At 52.2% G+C, this 8,728-nt stretch overlaps 1 long non-coding RNA gene across 1 annotated transcript in view; it reads left to right on the top strand.

The window, feature by feature from the left end:
• Positions 1 to 605: 605 nt before the first annotated feature.
• Positions 606 to 8,728, top strand: part of LOC119312032 — a 15,166-nt gene continuing 7,043 nt past the window's right edge. Inside the window, exon 1 of the long non-coding RNA XR_005151206.1 lies at positions 606 to 697. This is a non-coding gene — a long non-coding RNA (uncharacterized LOC119312032). The remainder of the gene's footprint in view (positions 698 to 8,728) is intronic.

Genomic DNA, 8,728 nt, shown 5'->3' with positions numbered 1-8,728 from the left:
CTCGTAGCCGGCCTCTCCCTCTCCCCGTCGCCGGCCTCTCCCTCTCCCCGTCGCCGGCCTCTTCCATCGCCCTTTTTTTCTCACCACCCCGCCTCCACTCATACCCCGTAAGTCAACAAAATATCGATTCTTTTTGCACCGGCGACGAGCTTCTAGGCGAAGGACGTGTGGATGCGTAGCGGCGCCAGAGCTCGATATAGGCAACGAAGGCGTGGACGTGGAGCGGTGCCCGAGCGGCGGATCTGGAGCGGCGGCTCTGGAGGGGCGCCCGAGCAACGGAGGGAGATGGAGTTCCTTCCTGGCGTGGCGGCTCGATCTGCAACGCCAGCAGCTGCGGTACGCCACCCTCGCTGTTGTCACAGGGAGACGCCGCTCTTCCCCTTCTCGGTCCGCCCTAATGTGGTTTCCTCTCCGTGACCCATCATCGGAGGCACGACCAGAAGCATCCCCGCCGCGTGCAGCTACTACTCCTGGACGCCGCCGCCACCCTCCGCAAGGAGCGACGATAGCCTGAAGCTCTGCGGCCCGGCGTGCGCCGAGCGGCGCGCCGCGGGGGCACCGTCGCCGACCGGCCACACGACATCGCTCTCGTCCAGCTAGAAGCATGTGCTGTCGTGGCCCGCCTCCGACTGCTTCAGCAAGCCAAGAAACTGGAACGCGCCCATGCCCGGCGACCTCGGCATCTCCATCGATGATGGTAAGCCCCTCCTCTGTTCCCTCTGATGGTAAACTCTGAATTTTCTTGCTTGCTTTCTTTCTGCAGCAGGCCAAGAAACAAGAGTGTATACTTAATTCAGTTAGTTTTGCAGTAGTTTGGTTGCAGTAGCACTACTTCATTCAAGTGAAAAGATTCAGTTAGTTGTATCTCTGCATACTTAATTCAGTTTGGTTGCAGTAGTTTCTCTCTGATGGTAGTACTTGTATCTCTGCATACTTAATTAACTGAATTTGGTTGCAGTAGTTGATTCAAGTGAAAAGATTCAGTTAGTTTTGCAGTAGTTTTGCTGGAGTAATAAGGAAAAGTTGCAGTAGTTTGTCAATGTTAACCTCGACGTATCTGCAGTTTCAGTCACTGCTTGCTACTCCTCCTTATTACTCCTCGGCGCTGGAGTACTTCGACGTGTCTGGAGTGTTTTGAGTAGCTAAATAAGTGCAGTTCAGTTGCTTCAGTCGCTGCTTATTTCTTCACTAGCTAAATAAGTTCAGTTTAGTTTAGTTGAAGTGAGCTGCGTTCTCGCTGCCTCCTTGCATATTTCAGAGATCGAGAGTGTAGATCAAAACATACTTGAGCAGTACACAAATCAAAATCTACTGGTAAACTCCATTTCTAAATCAAGCATGGCAAGTTTTGTACTCATGGAGTACTTCTGGTGAAATCAAATTCAAAGAACTGTTGGTAAGACTACTGGTAAAATCAAATTCGAAAAACTACTTGATGGGGTTATGTACCTAGGGTAGGGTCATGGACCTCATCCAAGTAACTTACCCCAGGACATCCTTAGAAGAGGTCGCCTTCCAGTCGACCAACGAGGATTCACTCGACTGGCCTGAAGGACTCGACCACGAAGACTCACTCGACCACCAGGAGGTCAAGAGGCACTCTGCACTGCAACGGCCTGTAATCAAGTAGACTTTATGATAGTAAAAGCCTTTATGTGGGGCGTTACCAGTAACGCCCCAGACTTAACTCACCTTAAACCCTCTCCTACGTGGGCTGGCTGGGGTCCTGGCGCACTCTATATAAGCCACCCCCTCCACAGGCAGAAGGGTTCGGCACCTTGTAATTCATACATTCCTAATCCACTCGACCGCCTCCGGGCTCCGAGACGTAGGGCTGTTACTTCTTCCGAGAAGGGCCTGAACTCGTATATCCTTTGTGCTTACAACCTCTCCATAGCTAGGACCTTGCCTCTCCATACCTACCCCCCACTCTACTGTCAGGCTTAGAACCACGACAGTTGGCGCCCACCGTGGGGCAGGTGTTTTAGCGATTTTGTGGAGAAGTTGCGATTCTTCCGAGTACTCTCATCATGGTGTCTGCTGGAGTTTTGGTCAAGGGTCAAGAGATCCGTCTCGGCACTCTCACCTTCATAGCCGACGACTCTGCATGGCTCCAGGAGGCTCCACTCGACGTAGACGCGCTCCCCGTCCGCGGTGCGACGCATTTTCGCGCATGTGTCCGCGGCGTTCTGCTGCGGCAACCGTCGACCCAGTATCGGTCGGCTCCTCCATCGTCTACCCTCCCGGTCTCCCGCCAGCGCAAGCGCTCAGGCCGGTCGAGGCTTCAGCGATGGGTGAGTCACGCGGTGGCTCGCCAATCGGCCACTACACAAGTTGCGGCAATCGAGCCCAACGAATCTCTCTACGGCTTGTTCGATCAGTCGACTGGCTCCGGAGAGACTGCATCCGAGTGCGGAAGCAGTGATCCAGCGGCGGAAATCTTGATGGTCGACGGGCCCCACAGCCCTCCTGGCTTCGCCCGTGGTGGTGGAGCAGGTGACGGCGGCGACCCTGCACGAGACTATGAAGAGTACCAGCCCGAGCCACTCGACTCTCTGCAAAGAGAAGAGCTTCGCCGCAGGAACGAGGATCCCCTGCGTATTCCCATCGCAGGAGAAACCCCCGAGGCTCGTGCCTTGGAGGAGGCGCGTCTGGCCAATTTGGCCGAGCGCACTCGACTGGAGAACCTTCAGCGAGCACTCGACGAGCGCGCGCGGCAACGAGTTCCCGACACCAGTCGACGTCAACTCTTCCCGCCGACTCAGGTATATCGAACCCCAATTCAGAATTTAGCAGCTGCGACCCGTATAGCAGAGTCCATTCAGCCTTCGCAGTCGGAAGCTGGCAGAGGTTTGCTGCAGATCAGGGATCTGCTCCGGGCAGCAGGAGATCAAAATTCAGCCGTGTCTCAGTCGCGCAACAGAATTCACAGTCGATCTGTCACTGTGAATACGGTTCAGTCGGCTCACAGCCCCAGATCGCCTCCGCGGCGCGAAGGGCGTGAGAATCGGCGAGATCAATATGGCGACAGACTCGACCGAGATGATAGGCGTCGAGTGCCCTATTCCCCTCCGAGGGGTGGGTCTTACGCTCCTCGACAGCCAGATGATAGGCGTCAGTACAGTACAGGGCGTAGGGTTCCAGTTGACCCCAGAGAGCCAGGCTTCGACGCGCGATCCATTATCGTGCAAGGGTTGGTCGACCGGAACAGAGCCCATCGAGGCGCACTCGACAGAGATGTACCCACGAGCAGTCGAGTACATGTTTCTGGTCCTGAATGTTTCAGCAGAGCTATCAGAGCCGCAGTTATCCCCCCCCAATTTCAGGTTGGCAACAGGAGTCAGCAAGTTCACTGGTGAGTCTAAGCCTGAAACTTGGCTTGAAGACTACCGAGTGGCAGTTCAGATCGGTGGTGGGAACGACGAGGTGGCCATGAAGCATTTGCCCCTCATGTTGGAAGGTTCTGCCAGGGCATGGTTGACTCAATTACCTCCTAGCAGCATTTACACTTGGGAAGATCTGTCCCGAGTGTTCGTCAGAACGTTTGAAGGGACTTGCAAGCGACCAGCGGGATTGACAGAGTTGCAAGTCTGCGTGCAGAAAACTAATGAGACTCTCAGAGAGTATATTCAGAGGTGGATCACTTTGCACCACACTGTGGAAAATGTCTCTGATCATCAGGCAGTATGCGCCTTCAAAGACGGCGTCAAGAACAGAGAACTGAGTTTGAAATTCGGTCGAACCGGTGACATGACCTTGAGTCGGATGATGGAGATTGCTACCAAGTACGCCAACGGCGAAGAAGAAGACCGACTCCGAAGCGGCAAGCACAAGCCGAGTCAGTCGGAAAAAGGAAACACCAGTCAGAAACAGAAGCGGAAGGCTGAACCGGCAGCTCCTGGAGAGGCCCTGGCCGTGACTCAAGGAAAGTTTAAGGGGAAACCAAAAGGATCCTGGAACCCCAAGAAGGTAAAGGATAAAGAAGGGAATGACGTGATGGATATGCCGTGTCACATTCACACGAAGAAAGATGAAGAGGGGAATATCATTTACCCAAAGCACACCACTCGTCAATGTCGACTCCTGATCCAGCAGTTTCAGGGAAAACAGTCTAAGGACAAGGAGAAGGAGTCGGACAAGGCCGAAGACAAAGAGGACAGTGAGGGAGGATATCCGCATATCAACTCCACTCTGATGATCTTTGCAGATGTGGAAAGCAGAAGTCGACTGAAAGTGATTAACCGAGAGGTGAACATGGTTGCCCCAGCAAAGGCAAATTATCTGAAGTGGTCTCAAACACCCATCACATTCGACCAATCTGATCACCCGACTCATATTGCCACCCCTGGGAGGCAAGCTTTGGTGGTCGATCCAGTTGTCGAAGGCACTCGACTGACAAAGGTGCTGATGGATGGTGGAAGTGGGCTGAACTTGTTGTATGCTGACACGTTGAAAGGTATGGGCATTCCGATGTCCCGACTGAGCACTAGTAACATGACCTTCCATGGAGTTATACCAGGGAAGAAGGCCGAGTCACTCGGCCAGATAGCTTTGGACGTGGTGTTTGGTGATTCGAAGCATTTTCGCAAAGAAAAGTTGACGTTTGAGGTCGTGGATTTTCAAAGTGCATATCATGCCATTTTGGGGAGACCAGCCTATGCACGGTTCATGGCTCGACCATGCTACGTGTACCTCAAATTGAAGATGCCCGGTCCCAAAGGTGTGATCACTGTCACCGGTGATAGGAAAAAGGCAGAGGAGTGCTTTCAGAAGGGCTCCAAGATTGCCGATTCCCAAGTGACAGCGGTCGAGTTCGAAGAATACAAGCAAAACGCAGATCCGAGTGACTTGCTGCGATCCAAGAAGCCCGCCACAGAGTCTGCATTCCATCGTCCGGTGAGACGAAGCCTGTTCACATTCACCCGACCGACCCCGAAGCAGCTCCGACCCGCATCTCTACAACACTCGACCCAAAATAGGAAGAAGCGCTCATCCAGTTCCTCCGTGAGAACTGGGACATTTTTGCATGGAAGCCCGCTGACATGCCAGGTGTTCCCAGGGGACTGGCTGAGCATCGCCTAAGAGTCGACTCGTCTGCAAAACCAGTCAAAGAGCATCTTCGGCGGTCCGCCGTCCAGAAGAGAAAGGCCATCGGTGAAGAAGTGGCTCGACTGTTGGCGGCAGGATTTATCTGAGAGATATACCACTCCGAGTGGCTCGCTAATGTCGTCATGGTTCCTAAGAAGGACAAGTCGCTCCGAATGTGCATTGATTTCAAGCACATCAACCGGGCCTGCCCGAAAGATCACTTTCCTCTCCCTCGCATAGATCAAATTGTTGACTCGACCGCGGGATGCGAGAGGTTGTCTTTTTTAGATGCTTACTCCGGGTACCACCAGATCCGTCTGTACGGGCCCGATGAGGTAAAAACAGCTTTCATCACTCCATTCGGGTGCTTCTGCTATATCACCATGCCATTCGGCCTCAAGAATGCCGGAGCCACATTTATGCGAATGATTCAGAAGTGTCTACTCACCCAAATCAGTCGGAATGTGGAAGCTTATATGGATGATATTGTTGTCAAGTCACGAAAATGTTCCGACCTGCTCGCTGACCTCCCCGAAACATTTGCCAACCTCAGAAGGTATGATATCAAGCTCAATCCATCAAAGTGCACATTTGGAGTTCCTGGTGGCAAGTTACTCGGTTTTCTCGTTTCCGAACGGGGAATCGACGCTAACCCAGAGAAGATTGGCACTATTCTCCGAATGAAACGCCCTGTGCGAGTGCACGATGTCCAGAAGCTTACTGGATGCTTGGCCGCATTAAGTCGATTCATCTCACGACTCGGTGAAAAGGCACTGCCTCTTTACCGACTGATGAAGAAGGCTGACAAGTTCGAGTGGACTCCAGAAGCTGATGCAGCGTTTGCCGAGCTAAAAGCTCTGCTCTCCACCCAGCCGGTGCTTGCTGCTCCAATCAGCAAAGAGCCTCTGTTGCTCTACATCGCAGCCACAGGACAAGTCGTCAGTACTGTGCTAACGGTCGAGCGGGAAGAAGAAGGAAAAGCTCTCAAAGTTCAGCACTCAGTGTATTATTTGTCTGAAGTCTTGACTCCATCCAAGCAGAGATATCCTCATTATCAGAAGCTTGTGTATGGAATATACATGACCACAAAGAAGGTTGCTCATTATTTCTCTGACCATTCCATCACAGTCGTCAGCGACGCTCCACTATCAGAGATTTTGCACAACAGAGATGCAACTGGTCGAGTGGCCAAATGGGCGATTGAACTTCTTCCCCTTGATATCAAGTTTGAGGCAAAGAAAGCAATTAAGTCCCAGGCGATAGCAGATTTCCTCGCCGAGTGGATTGAACAACAGCAGCCGACTGAAGTTCACTCGGAGCATTGGACCATGTTTTTCGATGGCTCTAAGATGTTGAATGGTTCCGGTGCTGGGGTTGTCCTGGTTTCCCCCAGAGGAGATAAGCTCAGATATGTGCTCCAGATTCACTTTGATTCCTCCAACAATGAGGCAGAATATGAGGCCCTCCTATATGGGTTGCGCATGGCCATTTCACTCGGCGTCCGTCGCCTAATGGTCTATGGCGACACGGATTTAGTGGTCAATCAGGTGATGAAAGAGTGGGACGTGAGAAGCCCAGCCATGACTGGATACTGCAGTGCAGTGAGGAAGCTGGAGAAGAAGTTCGAGGGGTTGGAGCTCCATCATATACCCTGACTGAAAAATCAAGCAGCTGATGATCTAGCAAAGATAGGTTCCAAGAGAGAAGCCATTCCGAGTGGTGTGTTCTTGGAGCATATACACACTCCGTCAGTCAAAGAAGATCCTTTCACCGAAGAAACTCCGCAGCCCAAGAGCGCCACAGATCCGACTGAAGTTGAAGTCCCAGCGGTGGTCGACTTGATCATGGAGGTTTTGGTGGTCATTCCCGACTGGACGATTCCGTATGTCGCATATATCTTGAGGAAAGAGCTTCCGGAGGATGAGGAAGAGGCTCGACAGATCGTCCGTCGATCTAAGGCCTTTACCGTAATCAAAGGACAATTATACAGAGAAAGCGCGACTGGAGTCGGTCAGAAGTGCATAACACCAGAAGAAGGTCGACTCATCCTCAATGATATTCACTCGGGGACCTGTGGTCATCATGCGTCCTCTCGGACCATCGTGGCCAAAGCATACCGAGCCGGATTTTACTGGCCCAAGGCGAATGAGATGGCAAAAGAGATAGTAGATAAGTGCGAGGGATGTCAGTTCTACTCGAATATGTCGCACAAGCCTGCGTCATCTTTAAAGACCATCCCACTCGTCTGGCCTTTTGCAGTTTGGGGGCTTGACATGATCGGTCCTTTGAGAACAGGACGAAGTGGCTTCACGCATGTACTGGTGGCAGTCTACAAGTTCACCAAGTGGATCGAGGCTAAACCAATCAAGAGCCTTGACACCGGTACTGCTGTTAGCTTCATCAGGGAACTAATATTCAGATATGGAGTCCCGCACAGCATCATTACGGATAATGGGTCGAACTTTGACTCAGAGGAATTCAGAGCTTTCTGCGACTCCCAGGGCACACGGGTCGACTACGCATCAGTCGCCCATCCGCAGTCGAATGGACAAGCAGAACGAGCTAATGGACTGATTCTCAAGGGACTGAAGCCTCGACTGATGCGTGATCTCAAACACGCGGCTGGAGCTTGGGTCGACGAACTTCCATCTGTACTCTGGGGACTGCGGACCACGCCTAATCGGTCGACCGGAAGAACTCCATTCTTCTTGGTCTATGGAGCTGAAGCAGTCTTGCCGAGTGATCTTCTCCACAATGCTCCTCGAGTTGAAATCTACAACGAAGCAGAAGCTGAACAAGCGCGGCAGGACGCAGTCGACCTTTTAGAGGAAGAAAGGGAGATGGCTCTGATCCGGTCGACCATCTACCAACAAGATCTGCGGCGTTTCCACGCCCGAAACATGAGAGGTCGAGCCTTCCAGGAAGGGGATTTGGTTCTCCGAGTGGATCAGCACAAACCACACAAGCTTGCTCCTTCTTGGGAAGGCCCCTTCATCGTCACCAAGGTTCTCCACAACGGGGCGTACCGTCTTTACAACGTCGAGCATAATATCGACGAGCCCCGAGCTTGGAACGCGGAGCTACTCCGCCCGTTTTACACTTAAGCTTTATCACTCAGATGAGTTGCAATAAAGTACTTCTGTAGTTCATGGACCTCAAAATAATAAGTGTCATAGTTCCTCCATAATATCTGTCACTTTTTATTTTTTGTCCAATGAAATTCCCCTCAGTGGGTGACTTAGCTGCGAATCCGTTTCGCCTAAGTTTGTAAAAATCCTACCGAGTGGTGAGCCAGACTCCCACTCGGAGGCTTAGCCGCGAATCCGTTTCGCCTAAGTTATAAAAATCCTACCGAGTGAAGAGCAACCCTCTCACTCGGGGGCTTAGCTGCAGTCCAAGCACTCGCCTAAGTTGTGAAAATCCTACCGAGTGGTAAGCCAGCCTTCCACTCGGAGGCTTAGCTGCAGCCTCGTGCTCGCCTAAGTTGTGAAAATCCTACCAAGTGGTGAGCCAGACTCCCACTCGGAGGCTTAGCCGCGAATCCGTTTCGCCTAAGTTATAAAAATCCTACCGAGTGAAGAGCAACCCTCTCACTCGGGGGCTTAGCTGCAGTCCAAGCACTCGCCTAAGTTGTGAAAAT

Source organism: Triticum dicoccoides, chromosome 1B (assembly GCF_002162155.2).
Source record: "Triticum dicoccoides isolate Atlit2015 ecotype Zavitan chromosome 1B, WEW_v2.0, whole genome shotgun sequence".
NCBI classification, from domain to species: domain Eukaryota; kingdom Viridiplantae; phylum Streptophyta; class Magnoliopsida; order Poales; family Poaceae; genus Triticum; species Triticum dicoccoides.
This window is presented reverse-complemented; position numbering and strand designations above follow the sequence as displayed.